At 38.1% G+C, this 25299-nt stretch overlaps 1 protein-coding gene and 1 non-coding gene across 9 annotated transcripts in view; one reads left to right on the top strand and one right to left on the bottom strand.

The window, feature by feature from the left end:
* The window catches only part of SGIP1 (SH3GL interacting endocytic adaptor 1), a 229971-nt gene that overhangs the window by 45744 nt on the left and 158928 nt on the right, over window positions 1–25299 (top strand). The gene's annotated exons all lie outside the window — the stretch shown is intronic.
* LOC127493805 (U6 spliceosomal RNA) lies at window positions 10750–10852 on the bottom strand. The gene has a single exon (XR_007924346.1). It is a non-coding gene; the product is annotated as a U6 spliceosomal RNA (small nuclear RNA).

Here is a 25299-nt window from a genome sequence, read left to right as displayed (position 1 = left end):
GGGATCTCACTCACAGAGATCTTTCATTTAGGTTTATTTTTTTTTTTTTTTCACCAGAGTGTCTTGGCTTTCCATGCCTGAAATACTCTCATGGGCTTTGCAGCCAGATCGGAATGCCTTTAGGGCTGATTCTGAGGCCAGAGTGCTGTTTAGGACATCCGCCATTCTATGAGTCTGCTGAAATTTGTGGCAATAGAATTGTTTATAATATTTCTTTTTAAATATTTTTAAATAAACTTGTTTTTTTAACTTCATTTTTGCACACACTTTTTTAAAATTTGTTTTTTATTTGAAAAGCAGAGTTAGTGTAAGTCAATGACATGGGGCTAAAAAAGGTGGGATGTGGATGAAGTGCTTAAAATTAAGATTTATAAGTATTGTTACAATCTGGTGCAGCTTTGGGAATCAACTGAGGTTATAATTTGGGCAAATATACTATAAAAAGTATTTGGAGTTGGTGTTTGACATTATGGTTTTGGCACTGCTTCCCATACTGGAGTGCATAGTTCAAGTCTCCACCCTTTGGATTCTATTTAGCCTCTTGCTAATGTGCACCCTGGGAGGTGATGGTTCAAGAACCCCAGTAATTGCCATCCTAGTTGGAGATCAGGATAGAGTTCCAGGCTCTTGGCTTCCGCTTAGCCCCACCCACCTGGCCCCACACTGGCTGTTATGGGCAATTGTGGAGAAGGTAGGGGAAGCAGATCTCTGTTTCTGTCTTTCTGCCTTTCAAATAAAACGAAAATAAATACATGTTTGTTTATTTATATAATTGTGAGATAATTAGGGGCATTTGAGTATGAATCCAGTTAAATTATGCCAATGTTTCTGGTTACCTATAAAAATGAATTGTGAGTAGACAAGAACATACACATATGCAGAGATGAGGAGGTGACATGAAATGAGAGGTTTGCTTTAAAATCATTCACTTAAATAAAATATAGTAAAAGTTGCAATATATGGACAACTGTGCGTTGATGTGTATATGGTAATTTAATATTATTCTCTTTCATGGGTATATGTTTTCACATTAAAATTTGAAAAATAGCTCAATCATGTAGCTATTCAAAAAATGCCAATTCTCTGCTGGCTATAAAACAAAACTTAAATTCTTGAGCTTGCCATAAAATTCCTTTATAAACTGACCCTAAAGCAGTCTTTCACCTGCTTCTGCATTCCCCACGATTCTGCCTTGCATGACTCTCTTTTTCCTAAACCCAGCGTGCCCTTTGGTGACTCCAAGTTTTTGTGCATGCTGGTCCTCCTGTCTGGGATTTCCTTGGTCTCCTTCTCACATGACAAACATTCATCTCTAAAGGCTCAGCACAAAATATTTTCCACTGAAACAAGGAGCTTGGTCAGAATTAGTCATTCTCTCCATTTCCTCTTTAACCATGTGTCTTCTTCAGGCCTCACTACATTCCATTGTAATTAGCAAGTCAGTGTCTCGATATCTCTACATTCCTGGTACCACCACAGTGTCCAGCAAACAAGGGGTGCCTGATAATTGTGCATCAAGTGAACGCCTGCGAAGTCCATCCTTTCTTTGTGAATGTCCTCCTTATGACTTAAAGAGAGCAAATGCAGATACCGCATGTTTCTGTTTTGCAGTGTTTTTCTCCTATCTTGTAAATCTTTTGACAAATTTGACTTCTCCTAGATGGAAAGGTAATCAGGATTCCAAACTCCCAGGCTACAGAAATATGCTAATATTTCATTTGTAAACACCACCAACAAATTGACTCTGTCATTAAGCCTTAATGATTTTTGGAATAGCTGGAGTTTATCTTCAGGAAAACACTGAGACTTCATTCCTTTAATGAATGTTTTTTTCCTGACCCAGCAATACTTAAAGTCTACTTAATTGCTTTGTGTTGACATCAGATTCAGCTCCTTGGGTTCTTCCCTGAAATAGACCCTCACAGAGGCTGTTCCCAGGCTACTTGGCCATAGTGCATTATTTTTTCCTTAATTCATGAATTGAAAAGTTTGAAACCTTGTACTTTCCTTTTGTTTCTCTTTTGTTTATTTTCACTCTTGAGGATTTTGTATATTATTAATCTGATAATTGTTTCAGGTTTCCTGAGTGATTTTTAAGTTAAAGTCACCATTTGTGATAAAAGCTGGAGAGTTGCAACCCACAGGACCTTGAATATATATCTTCTATATAAATGTGTCTGCTTTTCAGTATGGTTCTAGGATATTTTAAGCATAATAAAATTTGGGTATGCATCATTAAATAATGAATGGACATATGTGAATACAATGTAATATATCCATGCAATGGAATATTATAAGCAATGCAAAGAAATGAAGTGGTAAGACACACTATAAAATGTGTGAACTTTTAAAATGTTGTGCCAAGCTGAAGTAGCAATTCAGAAAAGATCACATATTGCATTATTCCACTTACAGGAAATGTCCAGAATAGGCAAATCCTTAGAGACAGAAAGTAGATTAGTGGATGCATAAGGCTGGGATGGTTAAGGGGAAATAGGGAGAGATTGTCAATGGTTATGAGATTTCTTTGAGGAGTAATTAAAATGTCTTAGAATTGGATAGTGGTAAGGTATGATTATGTGAATGTCCTAAAAATCAGTGCATTATACAATTGTGACATATGATTTACATATATATCAGTAAAGCTGCCTTATTTTTAAGCTTAGGCATGAGCATTGGATGAGTATGTTTAGGGTAATGCTAGCTGGTATAACAAATGAACCCAAACATTATAGTGGCTTTATGATAGCAATTTGCTTGATTCCTTATTCATACAATAGTTGGTGCAGGTGTTCCTCATAGGTGAGAAGCCTCTGAGACAGTCATTCAGAGATTCAGTTTCTTTTTGTATTATATCTCTAGGATTTCTGAGTTCTCCACATTCAGTGCGTCTCTGGAACCTCTGCAATCAGCTGCCAGACATAAGGAGGGAAGGGGAGAGGCATATTCATTTCTGTGCCCTCACAGCTTGGAAGAACCCCTTAGCATTTCCACTCAAGTTCCGCTGTGCTGCACAGCACATCTAAGTACAAGAAACACTTGGCAATGTAACTTAGTTGAGTGTACAAGGAGAAGAGGAACTTGTTTGGCAAATGGCTTTCCAGTCCCTGCCACATTGTCCCCATCTTTCCCACTCTCCACCATCTTCTCCACCTCCCCAATTTATTGATGTGTATCTCTACTATCTCTACTTATCTAATCTAGATGGTATACATTCTCAATATTTAATGAGGCACATATGGTAATCACCTATGAGACTAATTAGTTCTTTAAGGGGAAGGATAGTATTGTTTGCTTTATAAATAGTCCATGAGAGTTATTAACTTCTTCCTTCATTCCCTTAATCCGTTGCCTTTGTCCTCAGATACACCTTTATTTAGTAAACTTTCCTTAACGCTTCACCTTCTCAGCATGTCCACTGGCTACCCATTCCTGAGAAGTATGGTTTCCATGTGCCTGTTTGTGGTCTGTTTTTTTTTTAACTTTTATTTAGTAAATATAAATTTCCAAAGTACAGTTTATGGATTACAATGGCTCCCCCCCCCATAATTTCCCTCCCATTTCCCGCTCCCTCTCCCATTCCATTCACATCAAGATTCATTTTCAATTCTCTTTATATACAGAGTATCGATTTAGTATGTATTAAGTAAAGATTTCATCAGTTTGCACCCACACAGAACATAAAGTGTAAAATACTCTTTGTGTACTAGTTATAGCATTACTTCACATTGGACAACACATTAAGGACAGATCCCACATGCGAAGTAAGTACACAGTGACTCCTGTTGTTGACTTAACAATTTGACACTCTTGTTTATGGCGTCTGTAATCTCCCTAGGCTCTAGTCATGAGTTGCCAAGGCTATGGAGCCTTTTGAGTTCGCCAACTTCGATCTTATTCCGACAGGGTCATAGTCAAAGTGGAAGTTCTCTCCTCCCTTCAGAGAAAGGTAACTCCTTCTTTGATGGCCCCATTCTTTCTACTGAGATCTCACTCGCAGATATCTTTCATTTAGGTCTTCTTTTTTTTTTTCCCCAGGGTGTCTTGGCTTTCTATGCCTAGAATACTCTCATAGGCTCTTCAGGCATATCCGAATGCCTTGAGGGCTGATTCTGAGCCAGAGTGCTATTTAGGACATCTACCATTCTATGAGTCTGCTGTGTATCCCACTTCCCATGTTGGATCGTTCTCTCCCTTTTTTATTCTATCAGTTAGTATTAGCAGACACTAGTCTTGTTTGTGTGATCCCTTGTGGTCTGTTTTTAACTCATAGCAAAGTGTTGAAAATCAAGACAGTGTAGTCTGTTTTTATGCATGTTTGAGGCAAGAATGATAACAGCCCTTGCTCAGAAAATATGTTTAGAGATTATCTCCCTCTGATCTTTTGGGGCGTGAAAATATTGTTTTCTTTCATGACACCATGAACAAGTTGATTATTTTTAAGTTTCTTTTGATTCCAAAATAGATTTAACCTTACACTTTGTCAAAATGTGGACAAGTATGTACTTTGAGACCATACAGCTTTTGAAGAAGATATCTTCTGAGAGAAAAGAGTTCATAGCTTTCACACACAGAATCCTTGGAAGGTACACCATTTCCCCAGTCCTGATCACAAGATGTATAGATTTGTCTTGTTGCTTAGAAAACTGTGTCTTTATCTGGTTTCTGAGGATAAGAGCGGAGGGGCTTCCAGGAATTTAGGAAGTATTTCAAAAATAGAGGGTAGGGAGCTTATGTTAGGTCATGTATGAATTTCCCATAACACTGTGATGAAAGAACAGCTTACGGTTGTAACTACAAGTTCATGAAAAAAATGCTTATTATAAATAAAACTATGCATGTATTTCAAATTTTTGTACAAAAACAAAGTTATCTTTTAGATGCATTTTTTCATGAACCTTTAGAAATATCCATTATATAAGACCTCATTCATTTTACCAACTTTTCACTGTTATCTTTACTTTCTACATTTAGATCCAACTTAACTCTTATATTTACTTGTGAATGCACTCCAAAATCCAACTCAGACTCACATTTACTTGTAGATATATTCCCAAATCCCTTCCATTTGCTGTTGTTTTAGAGATGAGACATTTAAAAATAGCAGTCAACAAAACATCAGAATTCAACCTACGTATCTCTAACACAAATTTAAATTTAGTAAACATATATCCCTTATTCTATTAAATCCATACATATTCCCATATTGTATATGGTTCAATGGGGGTTCTTCACTCAAGCCATGCCAGCTTATTGGGAATCAGTTTTCAACAACAGAAAAATCAAAAGGTGAGCCAGTATCATTTCCATTGTCTTTTCTAACACTGTAAATACTAAATTAATAATGCCTAGGATGTATGTACTCCATGGCAATCTCTTATCAAGGACTTTATTTCCTATTATTAGAATCTGACACGTGTGTGTGTGTGTGTGTGTGTGTGTGTGTTAGAGAGAGAGAGAGCGAGCGCTAGCTCACGAAGAAGCTACCTGACTTTTGTGTGTCTTGGAAATACTAGTTAAGACAGTTTGGCTTAGTAATCAGTGCCTTATGCCCCAAGGAATCTGGACTTCACACTGGTTTGGTCACTGTGTTAGGAGCAATATGCAACTTGTTTACCTTTCAGGTCCTTTCTTCCTTTGAACAGATAGGCACTAGAGCTGGGAGTGAAGGTACAGAGACCCAAAGTGACCCAATATTTAATTACGTATATTGCAACAGGAGGCCAACAAATAAGAATTCACCACAACAGTGTAATCATAGGACTTGGAATGGGTCCTTCTGGAATCATAGAGATAAATCTTGTCTTACAGCTATTAAGGAGGAAAATGCTCTATATTAACATTAGCATTTTTTCTTGAAAAGGAGGTACTAAAGTGGTATTAATTTGTAATCACCAAATATGAGGAAGAATGGGAATATCTTCTTATTCTGGATGAATTTAAATAATTGTAACCAAGCAGTTTCCCGTTGTTGAACCTGCATAGTCAATTGCTTGATAATGTGGGATTAGGAGCATGGGTTTCTGGGTTCAAGATCCGACTCAGCCACTTAGAAGTTGTGAAAGTGTGCAGGTTATGTACCTGTAACAAGCCTCAGCATCTCCAGCTATATGATGGTGATGATACTATATGGTTGTAATAAGGGTTTAAGAGGTCATGAACTCCATACACATGGTGAGCACTTAAGAAATTGATGACTCTCTTTATAATGACACCAATTTTAACACATATCCCATGATCTCCTGGGCCAGTCTCTTATCTTTCTACCATTTTCACTGCAAAAGTCATGTGTGTAAATTTTCTGTAAACATTTGCATTGTTCCTTCTTTTCTTCTCTTTCCTCTCCTCGTCTCTATTCTGGTCCCTCCTCTCTGGGGAGGCAGGAATGCGTTGTGGCCATATGTCAAACTGTTCTTGAAAGAATATGACTTCAGATTAACTGTATGTCATCTGAAGTTTTGGATCTAGAAATTATTCTTCAGTGACTGTACACTAGGAGTATTATCTAATTTTCACTCTCGCCTCCTCCCCAGGGGGGCTGCATCGTCAGCTGGGTTGAGCCTCCTACATAGGGTCAAACTTTAACAATCAGAGCTGAAGAGACTCAGGATTTTCTAGTTTTGATTTTGTAATTTTGAAAGGACATCTGCCAGAGTTGGGACATACTTTTGTGTCTTGAATAACTATCTGTTATATATTAGCAGGGTAGCTTTTCCCCAAGTAGAGCTCAAGTTGGTAGTAAGATCATCCTCTTCCCCTCTCTGCTAACTACATGTGTTGCCCATTTTTCAATGTCCACTGGAAATATTAATTACTCCAGTCTGTTTTGGTCTTTCTTACAGACGCCTTTTCCCTCTCAGTTCACATCATGTGCTTATAGCAGAGACTTGTACCTTTGAGCCTCCTTGATTAATCTAGGGAAGTATCCAGGGCTTCCTAATGTAAAAGAATCCCTTGGGAAAATGCTTGCTTTTCATAGACTGATTCAGAACAATTTCTTTTAATCTACTTGTACCTTGGTTTCATAACCATCCTCTGATTTTATCTCAATCTAGCCCTAATACTTAAACTAATTCTTTATATCCCTATTGGCTTCTGCTTCTGACCACACTTGGGGCTGGTCACAAGTGAATTATATACAAGAGAAAGGCCTTGGGGCTATTATAACTTCATTTATTTGTCTTAAAGTGATGTGTATTTATCTTATTTCTGTCCCATAAGCCATATTGCAGGCACATATTTTTCTATGTAAAATCAGGCTTTGAACATAGCAGGTTCTCAGGTGATTAATAATGTGAATTTGATGTGCTTAGCAATCTGGAAAAGTGCTAACAATCCAGTCTTCTGTGTGTGTAGATTTGTGTGCATACTGCACACACAGAAAGAAAAGGAGGACCAGGAAAGACATCATGGTAGCAGGCTCAATCCTAGGTTACATTAGAAATTTTCCTTTATTTATGTCATTGGCATCTTCCCTTTCTGTATGAAGTCAGGTTTCTAGACTACATGATCAACTTTAACTTCAAAGTTGGTTTTTGTGAATCTGTCACTTTTTAACAAGTATTCTAACAGAACTATCACATTTCTTCCTAAAGATGTTATTTCTTGCAGCCACATTTCTATTTTAATCTTCCTCCATTAATTGATGTGCATTCCTGTTGTCCACAGTACTGAGCACTCTTGGAGAATAGAGGATATTCCATATCATTAACAACAGTTCTCCCACAGTAGTTCTCTGGCCAACCACCTGAGGATCACAAGGAGCTCCTGTACCTCGGCCCATCCCTGGAGGGTCTGAATCAGGGTGTCTGGGGCAGGTCAGGCACTGAAAACCTGTGTCTTATAAAGCTTCCCATGTGATGCTACTGAGCAACTGACATAGGAACCTCTGGCTCTTGCCCTTGAGGAACTGATAAGCTGTTCTGAAAGGTCATACATGGGAAAAATAACTCATAAGCTTTAACTATGTTATGAAATACCTTGCACACTTCAAGTACTTTACCATTTGTGAAGCATTTCATAAAGTGCTCTCATCAGTCTCTTCCCTCCCATGAGGTAGGTTAAGGCAGTTGTTTTTGCTCTACATATTTTGTTAAATGAAGTAAAGACATTTACCAACTAATTTAGAAACCCAAAGTCCTGAATGAGTTCAACTACAAATAGTGTATATATGTGTATATATATAGAGAGATATATCTATTTCTTAATTAGAATGGAATTCTCTTCCTAATCATTTCTAGCACCAGTGCCTGACTCATAGTAGGTATTCAAAAATTTTTCAGTTGATAGATGACTATACACTGCTTGTGTGAAGCAAAACAAAATATTGAAATACTTAATTTTTAGTTTCACCTACAGAATGTGTAACTATGAACATATCATAAGCCACAATAGCAAATAACATCTGTTAAAAATTAGCTATTATAGTTAATAATCAGCTATTATTATATTTCCATGTTAACATGATATTAAAACAAAGAGAACAGATTCTATATAGTTCATAGAAACAATTCCAAGAATATAATGATGTCCCCTTCCCCCTTCCCTCCTTCTTTCTTGTCCTTTCTCCCTTCTTCCTCCCTTTCTTTCACCTTTCCCTCTCCCTCCCTCCCTCCCTCCCTTCCTCCTTCCCTCCCTCCCTCCCTCCCTCCCTCCTTCCTTCCCTTCCTTTTCCTTCCTTCCTTCTCTTTTGAGATAACATATTTTAGTTTACCTTATAATCAAAGGCTTAGGGCTCCACTAAATAGTTAATCAAATAAAAGGCCATAGTTGGGGCCAGTGCTATGGCACAGCAGGTTAAAGCACCGTCCTCCAGCACTGGCATTCCATATGGGTGCCGGTTTTAGTCCTGGCTGCTCTACTTCCCATTTGACTCCCTGCTAATGGCCTGGGAAGGCAGCAGAGGATGGCCCCAGTCCTTGGGCCCCTGCACCCACATGGGAGACCCAGAGGAAGCTCCTGGCTCCTGGCTTCAGATTGGCTCAGCTCTGGCCATTGAAGCCATTTGGGGAGTGGACCAGTGGATGGAAGACCTCTCTTTCTTTGTGTCTCTACTGCTCTCCCTAAATCTATATTTCAAATAAATAAAATAAATCTTTTTAGAAAAAAAGACCCTAGTTTAGTGGGAATATAAACAAGGACTGTACCCAATCATCAAATGAAAAGATGCTCATTTTACTATTATACAGTCAATATTAAAATAATTATAAATCATTAAAACTATAATAGCATATTCTTAACCATTGGTTTGAAAAAGATAAACAATAAAGTTTTACAAAACTATATTTGCACCAATGCTGATACACAGACATTTCTTTCTTTTTTTGCTTTTTTTTCTTTTTTAATTTTAGCTCCCATATATAAGGGAGAGCATGCAGTTTTTGTCTTTCTGTTCCCAGCTTTTTTCACTCAACGTGATTTCTTCCAGTTGCATTCATTTTGCTGCACATGGTAGAATTTCTTTCATTTTTATAGTTGAATAACATCACACATTTTCTTTATCCATTGGTGTGAGGGTGGACACTGGTTAATTCCAAATTTTGGCTATTGTAAGCAATGTGCTATAAACACGCAGGCGCAGTGCAGGCATCTCTTTGATACAGCGTGTTCATGCTGTTGGGCATATACCCAGTAGGGGGGTTGCTGGATCACATAACAAGTCTACCAGGTTTTTAAGAACTTTCCATACTGCTTCCCACTGTGGCTGCACTAATTTACATCTCCAACAACAGCATATAAGAATCCCCCTTTCTTCACATCCTTGCTGTCTATATAGGAACATATCATCTGCCCACAGGAGTAATTTGACATCCTTCTTCCCTATTTTGGTGTCTTCTGTTTCTTTATCTCTCCTAATTGCCCTAAGACTTCCAGACTATGTTAAATAACAGCAGTAAGAGTGGATATCCTTGTCTGGCTCCAGATCTTAGAGGAAAAAATTCAACTTTCCCCCATTCAATACAATTTGGACATGGGTTTGTAATTCATTGTGGTTATTATGTTGCACTCTGTTCCTTCTCTATCTATTTTTCAAAGTTTTTAAAATCATGAATGAATGTTGAATTTAGTCAAATTATTTTTCTGAATCTATTCAGATGATCACATGATTTTCATACTTCATTCTGGTGATGTGATATATTATATTTATTGATTTGCATGCATTGGACTATCCTTAGGATAAGTCCCACTTGATCATGAAGAATGGTCTTTTCTTGTACTGTTAGATTTGCTTTCCCAGTAGTTTGTTGAGAATTTTTGGATCTCAGGATTTTTGTATCAATTGGATATTGGTCTATAGTTTTCATTTTTTTATAATGATTTTGTCTGGTTTTGGAATGGAAGGAATTCTGTCAGCATCATGAAATAAGTTTGGATAGTTTCCTCACTTTTGACTTTTTGGACTAGTTTGAGAAGAATTGGTGCTAGTCTTTTTTAAAAGTTTGGTAGAATTCAGTGGTGAAATCATTTTGACCTGGGATTTTTTTTTAAAATACTGACTCAAAGATTACTCATTCATCTTTTCAGGTTTTCTATGTTTCCCTGGCTCAAATTTGTGAGTTATATATATTCAAAAAGTTATCCCATTCTTTTAAATTTTCCAATTTTTTAGCATGTAGTTGTTCATAACAATCCCTAATGATCCTTTGTAATACTTTGGTACCAGTTGTAGTGTCTTATATTTTCATTTATGATTTTATTTATTTAAGTCTTCTCTTTTTTTATAAGTCTATCTAAGGTTTTTGAAATTTTGAAGATGTAAAATCTTTCATGAGTTTGCTTGTTATCATTGTGCAGGGGTCATGCTAATTTTCTCCGCATCATTCCGATCATAGTATATGTACCGACAAAGCATGGCCAACATGAATTTTTATATAAGTAATTCATGAATTGAGGTCCATATATTCTTTTAAATATTTTTAAAAGATTTTTATTTATTTATTTGACAGGTAGAGTTACAGACAGTGAAAGAGAGAGAGACAGAGAGAAAGGTCTTCCTTCCATTGGTTCACTCCCCAAAAGACCACTATGGCTGGAGCTATGCTGATCCAAAGCTAGGAGCCAGGTGCTTCTTCCTGGTCTCCCATGTGGGTGCAGGGGCCCAAACACTTGGGCCATCCTCCACTGCCTTTCCAGGCCACAGCAGAGAGCTAGACTGGAAGAGGAGTAGCCGGGGCTAGAACCCGGTGCCCATATGGGATGGGGGTACCACAGGCAGAGGATTAACCTAGTGTACCATGGCACTGGCCCCAAGGTCCATATATTCTACTAAGATTAAAAACTTTGCCTGCCTTGTCCACAGCTCATTCTAAGACACATTATGGGGCTGGCGCCACGGCTCAATGGGCTAATCCTCCACCTGCAGCGCTGGCACACCGGGTTCTAGTCCCGGTTGGGGCACCGGATTATGTCCCGGTTGCCCCTCTTTCAGGCCAGCTCTCTGCTGTGGCCAGGGAGTGCAGTGGAGGATGGCCCAGGTGCTTGGGCCCTGCACCCCATGGGAGACCAGGAAAAGCACCTGGCTCCTGGCTCCTGCCATTGGATCAGCGCGGTGCGCCGGCCGCAGCGCGCCGGCCGCGGCGGCCATTGGAGGGTGAACCAACGGCAAAGGAAGACCTTTCTCTCTGTCTCTCTCTCTCACTGTCCACTCTGCCTGTCAAAAAAAAAAAAAAAAAGAAGACCGAAGACTTTACAAAATTTACTTGAAAAAATGATAAAAAGACACAGGACATTAATTATAATTTGCTTCATGAAGCATCAGTTGCTTGCATATCATCTGATAGTCCACAGAAACTCACAGAGACAACAGCTCTAGTTGCATATAAATGGGGAACTTACAAAGATGAAACAGGATGTGGTGAGCATTGTGTACCTTGTAGAGTTGCATAACTGTCCAGGATCAGTGTCATATTAGACACAAAAGTCAGAACCAACTACTTTGTCATCAGGAAAATTATCCTGAAAGAGAGAGAGAGGGAGGGAAGGAGGGTGGGAGGAGAGCAACACTGACCTTTAGCTCACAAAGGAAGATGATGGATTCTAAATCTCTCACCTCACAGAATGGAGAAGTAAGTACCTACCTAGTGGCAGCAACAAGCTCACAATCCAAGTCTTCCACAGTCTAATCAATGCTCTTTCCATCCTGCCATGCTCCTAGGGCTGGTAAAAGAAGCCAAAGGTTATCTGGAAATAAGGAGGAAGACCATCTTGATTTTTTTTTTACAAATAAAAATGCATGAATTTTATTTTATTTTTTTAACTTTTATTTAGTAAATATAAATTTCCAAAGTACAGCTTTTGGATTACAATGGCTTCCCCCCCCCATAACTTCCCTCCCACCCGCACTCCTGCCCAACTCCCGCTCCCTCTCCCATTCCATTCACATCAAGATTCATTTTCAATTCTCTTTATATACAGAAGATCAATTTAGTATATATTAAGTAAAGGTTTCATCAGTTTGCACCCACACAGAACATAAAGTGTAAAATACTGTTTGAGTACTAGTTATAGCGTTAATTCACATTGGACAACACATTAAGGACAGAGATCTTACATGAGGAGTAAGTACACAGTGACTCCTATTGTTGACTTAACAATTTGACACTCTTGTTTATGGCATCTGTAATCTCCCTAGGCTCTAGTCATGAGTTGCCAAGGCTATGGAAGCCTTTTGAGTTCGTCGACTTTGATCTTATTCCGACAGGGTCATAGTCAAAGTGGAAGTTCTCGCCTCCCTTCAGAGAAAGGTACCTCCTTCTTTGATGGCCCCTCTCTTTCCACTGGGATCTCACTTGCAGAGATCTTTCATTTAGGTCCTCTTTTTTTTTTTTTTTTTTTTTTTTTTTTTTTTTTTTTTCCAGAGTGTCTTGCCTAAAATACTCTTATGGACTCTTCAGCCAGATCCAAATGCCTTAAGGGCTGATTCTGAGTCAGAGTGCTATTTAGGACATCTGCCATTCTATGAGTCTGCTGTGTATCCCACTTCCCATGTTGGATTGTTCTCTCCCTTTTTTATTCTATCAGTTAGTATTAGCAGACACTAGTCTTGTTTGTGTGATCCCTTTGATTCTTAGACCTATCATTATGATCAATTGTGAACTGAAATTGATCATTTGGGATAGTGAGATGGCATTGGCACATGCAACCTTGATGAGATTGTATTGGAATCCCCTGGCACATTTCTGGTCTTGCCCCAAATGGTGGAGTTAGACCATCTTGATTTTAAGAAGGCTCAGAAGTTCCAAGTGAGAATGAGTAGACTACAATTGTAATGAGGTAAATAACAGAAATCATCACTTCTTGCACACTGTTGCCTTGGAAAATGGATGGCTTGCTCTGTGGAATTTTTTCTCAAGGGAGGTGGTCAGATGAACTGGTGAATAAAGATAGCAGGAGGCCGGCGCCGCAGCTCACTAGGCTAATCCTCCACCTAGCGGCGCCGGCACACCGGGTTCTAGTCCCGGTTGGGGCGCCAGATTCTGTCCTGGTTGCCCCTCTTCCAGGCCAGCTCTCTGCTGTGGCCAGGGAGTGCAGTGGAGGATGGCCCAGGTGCTTGGGCCCTGCACCCCATGGGAGACCAGGAAAAGCACCTGGCTCCTGGCTCCTGCCATTGGATCAGCGCGGTGCGCCGGCCGCAGCACGCCGGCCGCAGCACGCCGGCCGCGGCGGCCATTGGAGGGTGAACCAACGGCAAAAGAAGACCTTTCTCTCTGTCTTTCTCTCTCACTGTCCACTCTGCCTGTCAAAAAAATAAAATAAAATAAAATAAAAAAATAAAGATAGCAGGAGCACCGCACCACTCAGCATCCCTTTCAGAGATGTTTTGTTTGAAAACGGGTCAGGTCTCGGGCTTACAAATATGAATGAGGAACCATTGTTCTGGTGATCTGGGGAAAGGCATTTAGCTCTAAGTCTCTGATAAAGTAAAGGGAAAACACACTTCACAGGCTGGACACAATTTCTTCTTTTTTCTTTCTTTTTGGTAAAATATTTGGCCAATTGATGTCAGTAGAAAAGTAGTTAACTCTTTGTACTCACAGATGTAGGAAGAAATTAGAGTCATCTGTGCATGAATTGAGCTAAAAAGATGATCAACCTTCAATAGTATAACATTTTGTTCATGTAAAATAACCACAGAATCTCATTCTTAAATCTTTAGGTCTCTGTTTACTGTAAGATTGGCAATTGGTTGTGATGATGAAAGAAAACAGTAGAACCTACACATACATGTTGCTTTAAAGCAGACCCAATTTAAATTTAGATTTGAGCAAAATATTGTAGCAGAGTGATTTTATTTCACACGTATTTATAATATTTCAAGAATCTGATGTGTTTGCACTTAATTGATTCAAGAACTTTTGAATGACATAAAATTATATATCAAAGAGAAGGTAAGATAATTATACCTATTAGAACTCAAATATATATGGTACTTCAAAAGGTTCATAGAAATAGAGAAATGGAATTAAAACATAAGTTTGCTTTGGTGCAAAAATAATTTAAAATCCATATATATATTAGTGATCTTCAGAAAGTTCATGGAAATGCATATTATGAAGAAACTATGCAAGAATTTCAAAAGACTTTCATACCAAAATGATTTATCATCTTTTAATTTGATGTTTCCATGAACTTTTTGAATTGTCCTCATGCAATTTATAAATTCACATTAACCCCATTCTACTGAATGTTGGAGAGTGGGCTCCCAAAATACCAATAATTGCACTGAATTCCCTAGTTTCTTTTTGTGCACTTTCAAGTTTGTCAACTATTGGGATTGACTATTTGCTTAGAGGCTGTGTTTCACCTTTGAAAAAATTGATGATACTAATTTCTGTGTTCATAAGTAAACATGTACATTACTCAGATCCTAATTTAAAGCATTAAGCAGAACTCTGTGAACTCAGATACTCGTTCATTATGTGAACTAAAGCAGAAGCCCTTATGCTGCCTCAGTGCAGCCTTAGTTACATCTTTGGCTAAGGCTTCCTATTTCCCATCTTCTCCTTCCTATTGTCCATTTTTTTTGGTAACTTTCTTCTGCATATTACACTGTCACATGGTTTTTCATTTTTCACCCAACTGGAATCTGTCTCCTACTGAGTATTAGCACTGTTAAAGGAGGAAAATTGTTTGTCTTTGCTTTCAAACCTCATGATACAGTACATAAGTACTCAATAAATTTTTGTTGGGTGGCTTTAACTTTGGTTAATGAGGACTGATATTTGGAAGGAAAGTTGATTTAAACATTTAACTTGGGTAGACTTTTTGCCAAACTGGAGTTCTACCCCCTAGAGGGAACAAAGTGATGCCGAGAAATGCATTTGAGATAAATTAGTAAGTAGAACTTCTAGAGTCCTGCTTTGTTGCTTTTTTTTTTTTAAGATTTATTTACTTATTTGAAAGGCAGAGTGACAGAGAGGGAGGGAAGGAGGGAGAAAGAGAGATCCTACATTGCTAGCTCACTATCTAAATGGCTGCATTGACTGGGGCTGGGTCAGGCCGATGCCAGTAGTCAAGAATTTTATCCAGGATTCACATGTCGGTGGCAGAGACTCAGGTACTTGGGCCATCATCTGCTGTTTTCCCAGGCACATTAGCAAGAAGCTGAAAGAGAAGCAGAGCAGCCAGGACTTGATCAGTGTTCCTATATGGGACAGAGGCATTGCAACAGGCGGATTAATCTGCTGTGCTGCTGTGGTACTTCGCCACTCTTACTTGACTTCAGCATGGTTCCAGAGACTTGTCAGAATGAATGAAATCAGTGTATGTTTCCAAATAGACAATAAGCTTCTTGAATTTATAAACTGGATCTCAATAATATTCATATCTCTAATACCTAGTATTTGGTGGTGGTGCTAAGAAGAAAAAAGTTTGAGTTAAGCTAAACTCAAGTAAATATTAGGCATAGCCCTTAAAGATAATAAATGCTTATCAGATGCGGTTTGGATCTTCCCAGAACACAGAGAAATTCATTTACGGTCCTTAAGGAGAAGCAAATCTCTGAATCCCTGAGTTTAAAGAGACTTCTGAGGTCATCAATCCCTTCTCCTAAGAGTACAACCATCTTTTCTGTGGCCCCTGTTAACTTCCTCCAGCCCTTGTTGTTCAACCAGGCTGTTAAATTCCTCCAGCTCCAAGAAGCTCAGTAACACCAAAGGCAAACATGTTCAGCTCCAAATGCCCAGAACACATTTCTCATGAACCAAAATCACTCAAGCCAGTATAGTAGTTTGTGAATTCCTATCCCCAGTTTTTTTTATTATTATTATTTTGGGGGTGTGGTGATTGGTAAGAATTTCCATTTTGGTTTATACCTGGAAATATCAGAAATGTTATAGACATTTTAACAGATTACAGTAATACTTTTAATTAATAGAGAATAGCATGAAGATAGTAATATGTATATAAATTGGGCAAAACCTCTGTCACCTTGCAGCCAAATTTCTGTGCGTGTGTGTGTTCTATGGGAAGTCCTTCCTTAATGTCGACACCAGTGTTGTGGTGCCCTGAGTCTGCCTTACTTCGTGCTTTTCTCAAATGTTTCACATCAGAATAAACTGATGGCTAGGCTTGCCGCCATCCCCCGTTCCCTCAACAAGGAGAACAAGCATTGTCAGTCCCCGCCGGGAAGCCTTCCCTGAGCTGCGTACCCACTGCACCTGTGCTTTCTGCCATCCTCTGCAGTTCTTGCCCTCTGGCTTTGATTCATGCTCTGTGCGTTCACCTTGGTCACAGGACAGTTTTTTTAACTTCCCCAGAGGCCTTTCTTTGTCAGTCTTTTCATGCATACCCTTTCCTATGCTGCTTCCTGCATTCTTGGCTGTGATTTTGTTTGTTTTGTTGCCTTTGACTGGCCACCTTGATCTTTCTTTCTTTTTTTTTTTTTTTTTTTTTTTTTTTTGACAGGCAGAGTGGACAGTGAGAGAGAGAGAGACAGAGAGAAAGGTCTTCCTTTGCCGTTGGTTCACCCTCCAATGGCCGCCGCGGCCGGCGCACTGCGGGCGCACCGCGCTGATCTGATGGCAGGAGCCAGGTACTTATCCTGGTCTCCCATGGGGTGCAGGGCCCAAGTATTTGGGCCATCCTCCACTGCACTCCCGGGCCAGAGCAGAGAGCTGGCCTGGAAGAGGGGCAACCAGGACAGAATCTGGCGCCCCGACCGGGACTAGAACCCAGTGTGCTGGCGCCGCAAGGTGGAGGATTAACCTAGTGAGCCACGGCGCCGGCCTGATCTTTGTTTATTTGGAGTTTAACTCTGCATGCCTGAGACTTTGATACACTGTCTTTATATGTCCTTAGGTGTAACAGCTTTTAGGCCTTCCTTCATGGAGTGTGAGAATTTTGCTGTTTTGAAGTGACTGTCAGAGTGTTTCCTCTTCATGGTCTAGGACATCAGGTTATGTGAACTTGCATCTGTAGCTTTAAAAAGCCATTGAGAAAGCAGGATGACTCCTTAAGCCCTTCTCTTATGGGCTATTTCCATAAACTACCTTTGGAGGGTTCTGCAGGTATGCAGTGAATACCTAGTTCCATGCCTGTAGAGTATATGTTAGAGAAATTTCAAGCCTCATGATGTTTCCGGGAGCTCAGCCGGAAGAACTTGCTGATTTTGTATCTCGCTGTTCCATCAGTTGCTGAGAGAGAGGTGTTAAGGTCTCCAACTCTGCGTCACTTTCTTCTTTCCGTTCTGAAAGTTTTTGCTTCACGTATTTTGCAGCCCTGTTGTGTGGTGCATACATATTTAGGATTGCTCATATCCCTTTTATCACTATACAGTTTCATTCTATGCCTCTAATATTTCTCTTGTTCTGACATCTGCTCTGTATGACCCTAATATAGTCATTCTTGCTTTTCTTTGCCTAATGTTGGTAATAATTTCTCCTTCCTTCTGTTGTCAAACTATTTCGTCACATTTATATTTGAGGTAAGCTTCTTACTGACAGCAAACAAATGGGTCATGGTTTAATTAGTCCACTTAGTTAATCTTTCTTTTTGCTCAGATATTTGGACATTTATATTTAATGAAACCACTAATGTCTGTTAGGGCTTAAACCAGGTTTGTTTAATCTTCTTTAATTTCATTTTTGCATTCTTTTTCTTTCCTGCTTGAAGGTTATTTGAACATTTTTTCAGAATTCTATAATGTTTCTAAGTGTATTTCTTTTTACAACTTATCTAGCGGTTGCTCTAGATATTACAATATTATTTTACCAGTTTGAGTGAAGTATAGAAAGTTAACTTCACATTATACCCTCTAATGTTGCACAATTTAGTAATTATTTTAAATATTTTCTCTATATGCTTTTCAAATCACATAAATGTTATGGTTTTGTGCTTCAACTATAAAAATAATTATAAAATTTAAAAGAATGTGGAAATCCTATCATATTTATCCATTTTTGCTTACTGTGCTTTTTTTCCCTTCCTTCCTGATGTTCCAAGTTTCCTTCTTTTATCATCCCCTTCTATTTAGCAAATTTCTTGTACAGTAGGCCTGCTAGAGATAAATTCTCAGTTTCTTTTCATCAGGGAATGCCTTGATTTTTCTTTATCTTTGAAGGATATTTTTAACCAGGTTTGGGATTCTGGGTTAGCAAAGGCTTCATGTTGTTTATATGGTTTTGGCACTTACCACAGGCACCCACGGTGTTTGATAAGAAGTCCACTGTCATTAGAATTGTTTGTCCTCTTGGAAGTCCAATTAGGATTTGTATCATTGTGGATTTCTTCAGGTTTATCCTATTTAGTGCTTACTCAGCTCTTGAATCTGTAGGTCTATGTCTTGTCAAATTTTGGAAATTTAAAGCCCCATTTCTTTCTTGCCTTCTTTCTCCTCTCCTTTTGACATTCCAATGACGTGAATGATAACTCTTTTGTGATAGTCCCACACACCCTTAAAGCTAGGTTCCTGTCTTTTCCTGAGTCTATTCTCTCTGCTTGGTAATTTCTGCTGTTCTACCTTCCAGTTCACTGTTTCTGAACTCACGCAACTGAGGTTCTTGTTTCAGTTGTTATATTTTTCACATGGGATAAAAGAACTTTCTAATCCAACCCCTGCCTTGTTTATGCCACTTCCTCTAGGCCTGTTAGTGTTTTAGAAGCCTCTGTCCACAGCAGACTAGAATTAGCCTCATTGCTTCATCCTGGAGTAGTTGGGTTTCTAGACCCCAGTGCTTTTGTAGGTGTTCCAAAATATTCCTGATTCCAGTTAACGTTTCCTTAAATTCCAGGAACTGATCTTTCTGATAAGAATCATCCTATGTAGTTAATCATATTGCCCCATGTAAAATAAGCCCCTTCTTTATTGCTTGATCCTGTTTATCATCTCCAAAAACATGTGAATATGTAAATAATATGGAGGCTATGGAGGGGAACGGGGGAGAAGGAAAGAAAGAACTCTTCTGAAAACTTAGCAATTATACACTCCCAAGTCTTCTTGCAGTAAAGGCTTTTTTTTTTTTTTTTTTAACCAAGAAGCCTTGTTTTACTTACCTGGAAACCCTATTATTCACTTATTTAAAATTTTTGTTTCCTTTTCATTTAACAAGGTCATCACAACAACAACAAAAATATTGGAGTATTATTTCATCTAAATTGTAATACTATTAACCTTGAGCTCACAAGTGAAATATGCTAAAGTATTTATGGCAGTGTCATGGTTTATTTGTTACTGAGATCCTTTTTGCAGTAACTCCAATAATTAAATCTCCAAAAGGGCTTAGGAAGCTGCCTTGGAGATCATCTTTTATTATCACTATCTAAAAAAAAAAAAATGGAAGCACTGTATACATATATTTTTCCCTTTAAAACATTAGAGTTTGTAACGAAAAGGGGAGCAGAACAGAGAGGAGACAGTATACAAACTTATAGCCAAAATGAATTTATTCAAGAAGAAAAGTAAGTTCGCAGAGGTGGCCCAGTGCCAGCATACACACAGACCGAACACGTGGCAGTGGGCACAGCCTTTCCAGCAGCCTCAGTCTTATATACCTTAGGGTGAGCTACGGGTCTGGAGAGGAGGGCAGTGGGGGGAGCCGAGCTAGTTTGTACAACTTTTCGGTGGGCTTTCAAACTTGGAAAAGAATGCAGATTGTGGGATGAGGAAGAATACAGAGCATGGGACTGAACTGGTCTCTGGAAAGTAGACAGAGGTAGAGGAGTAAAGGGAATCTCTTCTGCTTTCAGACAAGGACCTAAAATGCCTGAGGATCGTATCCTTGCTCCATCAGAATTTCTTAATGAAATAATGTCCAAGTACTGTTGCTATATCACAAGTTGTACCCAAAAGACATGAGCACATTATATCAAACAGATACCTGTACAACCGTGTTTACAGTAGCGATATTCACAGCAGCCAAAATATGGAATCAACCAAGGTGTTCATCAGATGTATGGATAAAGAAAACAGGATAAGATAAAGAAATGGTATAAAAAATGGATAAAGATGTAAGGATAAAGAAAAATATATATATATATTTGTATAAACATTCACATATATAGTGGAATATTATTCAGCTATAAAAAAGAATGAAATTCTGTCATTTGCAACAGAATGGCTGCAACTGGAGGACACCATGTTAAGTGAAACAAGCCAGACACACAAATACCTTACAATCTCCTTTATATCTGGGAGCTAAAATTAAAAATAAAATAAAATAAAATAAAATGGGTCTGGCTCACAGTAGAGCCTTTGGGAAGGCACCTGTCCTTCTCCTTGAGCATCTCCACCTGAAACATGAAAATATCCAAACCTCCTCTGCTTCATTGAAGAACAGTAGAGCAATGTGGCTTCCCTGCTCTATGAAGGACAGATGCACGAATATGAAAGATTTGTCAATGTTTGAGACCAAATGCTCAAAGGCAAAGATGTATTCAGTTGAATAAAATATGATGATTTAATCTTAACAACAAAAGAAAAGAAATAACAATTAATTGGAGAGGTATAATTTTTCACCCTCTCCTTCCTGTATTTTACATGTTACTCTAGTTCTGTGATTTAGAAAGCTCTGAGTACAGTTAACAGTGCAATTAACCCTCACAATGCACCATTCACATTCTTTATTCTTAATGCTCTTTTGATCTCACAATGTTTTAGTCTGAACCTTGCAGACTGTTAGCAATATTCTCAACTGAATTATTTTCTTAGAAGGAGTCAAAAGTTTACTATCATTATAAAGTCTAAGTTTTTAAACAAGGAGGGCATATTGCCTCCTTGATTCTATATCTTTAATAATAAAATTTGGTAGACATGCAATAAGAAAAGAAAAACATATTCTACTTAACATAAGAAATAGAACTCTTACCTTATTATTTTTCTTATTTTTTCTCCAGCAATAATACACCAACCTGCTTTCATCAATATTAAATGGTATCTTAATTTACATTTTTCATCTGAATACCTCACCATTGATTTTTTTTTTCACATAGATGTCTGATCTACGTGACAACTTTTTTTCAGAGGGTTTGAGATAAAGGAGAGGGTGTTGTTCAGGGATTTCTCATGACTGGAAGGAAATGCAGTGAATTTATTTAATCTTTGCTGAAGAGGCTCAAATCTGCCTATTTTAGACTTTGTTTACTTAAATCACTTGGGCACAAAAATTTCCTCTGCCCTTAACCCCAATTTCAAACTTGTTTTCTGGATGATAAACAACATAAATTCCCTAAAGACTACACGAGCAGGGCTAGAGCCCTTAAAGCAGATTCAAACGGTTGGCTTTTCTAGCCATAAATCTCACAAAAAATGGGGTTTCCCAGAGGATTGAGCTTGTGAAGGGGTTGGTCCTTCTCCAACATCTGGCTTTCAAAGGGTGCCTGTGGGGAAAACCCAAAATCCCAAGAAAAACACCTTCCAGATGCCACACCTCTTTGTGTCTAAGGCTTCCAGCCCCTGAAGGCTCATCAAATGAGGATGATTCACAAAATTCTCCTAAACCATTATTTGTAAATAACAACTTTTTAAATGAACCATTTTTAGATGTTTTAGCCATATTAAAACTCTCCATGACAATAAAAACAAATTCACCACTACTTCTGAATATTAAAATGGTACTGGATTAAGTAGCATTTGGCCTGGCTTACATTTCATTTCTTCTATAAAAATATTGCCCTATGTTTTATAATCTTTGTAGGTAGTGGCACATAGTTTGTCACATGATAGAGAGCTGTGTATTCTCTTTGTTTCCTATACGTCTGTGTTGCCTCCCTCTTGAGATTTTAAATTTCCTAGGGTCATGGATAGAATATGACCTTGAGGGATCCAAGGCACTGAGAGAATTTTGGCATACCCTACCACCACTACGTGTAATTCAAAATGAAAATCATGTTATTCAGGAAAATGAGGGTAAGACACTCTAGCAAATTTTTAGGTTTTCCACACTTGGTTTGGAAAATATCATTCTTTAAAATGTTTTCTTGAGAATATGTAGAATGCTCATCATTGTGATTTCATTGATATTATAATTTATTTCCCCAGTGGTTTGAAAGATAATGTGTTAAATTCCAGATCTGATATTGTAGTTTGGGATTACTTTTTGTTCTTTGTGTCTTTATTATTGTTACTCTCTGATGTTCCTAACTTCTGGTCACAGAAGATGATGTTTGGTATGTCTGCTTTTTAAAAAGTTTAGATGGGGATTTGTGGACCAATAAACAAAACATAAATAAATAAAAATAAATGAAATGTTTTCAGCATTTTGGATGACCCTAGCAAATTCATAGATGGGTTAGAAGGCAATCCTGATGTTTTGAAGATTAAAATGAACATCATTCTTATTATGTTCTCTCAGGAAAAACTGGAATTCACCACATCTGTTTGATTATTCATGCCCTGGAGTAAATATAAAATTGGAGGACATATTAGGAAATAATTCTCATCAGAATTACTAGTTTTCTAAGTGTTGGAGCTGGATACCCAGACTTCCTAAAATGAGGAATACACTCTATATCTGCAGCAGAGGGCAGTGGCCCACTTACTCTCCTTTTCAAACTGCTCTAATAAGTAATCCACTTCAACCAACACTTCTATATTAGTGACTGACACAAAATTTGCTAAATATTTTTAGGGATCATGGAAACATTTTGTTATCATTTGTATACCCTTAGAGAACTTGAAACCTCTATTGCTTTTTTCTCTAAAGCTAGGCATTGACCTGAGGGTCCCTGGGCCTTTGCTCTGTCTCACAGCTTTTTTCCATGTTCTGGATTCAGTACTAAAGTCCTGAAGCATCTTATAAAGCCATTTTCCCAAAAACACCAGATCCCTCCTTACAAGGAATCTTGATAACAATTGCTTACAATAAAATCTTCTCAGATAAGGGGTACTTTGTTTAGGCTAAGAAAATGATTCTTAGCCTCCACATAAACTTGTTAGAATGATCATATCTAGATGATGGACACGGATTCTCTCTGATCCCAATCTTGATAAAGTGCCTTCTTTTGTCTGTTCTGATCACTATTTTTAATAGATTATTTTTATAGAAATTTTAAGTACACAGCAAAATTGAGCAGAAATAATGGAGATTTTCTAAATAACTCTACTCCCACCCCCGAATACACACACACACAAACACAAAACCTTCCCCATTATCAAATTCCTATACCAGAGTGGTACATTTGATGTAACAGATGAACCCTACACTGACATTTCATCTTCTCCCAGAGTCTGTAGTTTCCATTAAGGTACACTCTGGGTGTTGTGCATTCTCTAGGTTTTGACAAATACAAAATTTGACGGGCATCTACAATTAAAGAATTATATAGAACAGATTTCCTGCCCTAAAAATCTGTGCTCTGCCTCTTCATACCTCCCAGTCCCCTCATCTCTGGAAAACACTGATGTTTATACTGTTTCCATAGTTGTGCCTTTTCTAGAATGTCTTGTAGTTAGAATCTCACAGTATGTAGACTGGTTAGCTTGGCTTTTTCATTTAGTAATGTGCACTTAAGTTTGTTCCATCTTTTCATAGCTTGATGACTCATTTCATTGTAATGCTAATAATATTCCATTGTTTGAATGGACCTACTGAAAAACATCATGGCTGCTTCCAAATTTGGGCACTTCTGAATAAAACTGCAGGTTTTGTAGGACACAGTTTTCAACTCGTTTGAGTAAATACTAAGGAGTATAATTACTGGATCCTATGATAAATGATTATGTTTAGGCTTGTAAGAAATTGCTGAATGTCTTTCAAAGCAGCTATACCATTGTGAATTTCCACAAGCAGTGAGTGAGAGATCCTGCTGCCTCCCAATTCTGCTCACTTTTCACATGAGTTGGAGGAGTTAACTGGCTCACTAATTGCAAAATATGGCTGTTTAGGTACATGGCTCCCTTCTAGTCATTCAGGAAAATGAAATACTGGTATGACCTACATGAAACAAAGAATTGAACTTCTTGGGTCAAAAATAGACTCAACTGAGGCTCAATTCTTTTCCTCATTTTTATGAAACTGTGCTAAGTTTAAAAAAAACTCTTGTATGATTTTGGTTTCTTCTTTTCCTAAATAACACTAAGAGACAGCAACATATTTTAAAGAATATTTACCTAATAATTTATGTTAAAAAGAAAAAAAAATTATTCTAATAAGCATTGCAACTTCTTTAATGAGTAACATTATAAGAGATGGAATACAGAATCTTATTCATTGGATTGTTATCCGGTGCAGCCATTTAGGTGCTGGTTAGAACACCTGCATTTTAAAGTGCTAAGATTTGAGTCCTGGCTCCACTTCCTATTCCAGCTTCCTATTTTTGCACACTCTGGAAGGCAGCAGATGCTGGTCCAGGTATTTGGGTCCCTAGTACTCACGCAGGAGACCCAAACTGAGTCCTGGGCTCCAGGCTTCAGCATGGTCTAATTCCAGCTCACTGCAAGCATTTGAGGAGTGAATCAGCACATGGGAAAACTCTCTCTCTCTTCAAATAAAATGAAAATAAATAAAAATTTTTGCCAACATTTTTCTTCATGGTTGCTTAATAACAAGTGCTTTTCTTTTTTCACACCTTAAAGTTATAAGGTACAATGTGCATATAAATTTAGAAATTTAAAAATACTTTTACAGCTATCAAATCTAGAAGTGAGAATGAAGATTAGTCATGACTTGATCTAGTAGGAATAAGCAACTATGTCAAAGAACAAAGTAGGAACTTTTTTTGCTTAAATGTAAAATCTGTACCTAACTAAAACTCCTTGCTTAGTTAGTCCTCTGAATTATTTATTGTACTCCCTTATAGATCTGTTTGGGAAAGTTGTTCCAATTTATTAGACCAATTATTATTAAAATGAGCATACCATCTCAC

This window comes from Oryctolagus cuniculus, chromosome 7 (assembly GCF_051225735.1).
Source record: "Oryctolagus cuniculus isolate XC-2025 breed Fujian yellow rabbit chromosome 7, ASM5122573v1, whole genome shotgun sequence".
Lineage (NCBI taxonomy): Eukaryota > Metazoa > Chordata > Mammalia > Lagomorpha > Leporidae > Oryctolagus > Oryctolagus cuniculus.
The sequence above is the reverse complement of the archived record's forward strand: the minus strand, read 5'-3'. Positions and strand labels throughout refer to the sequence as shown.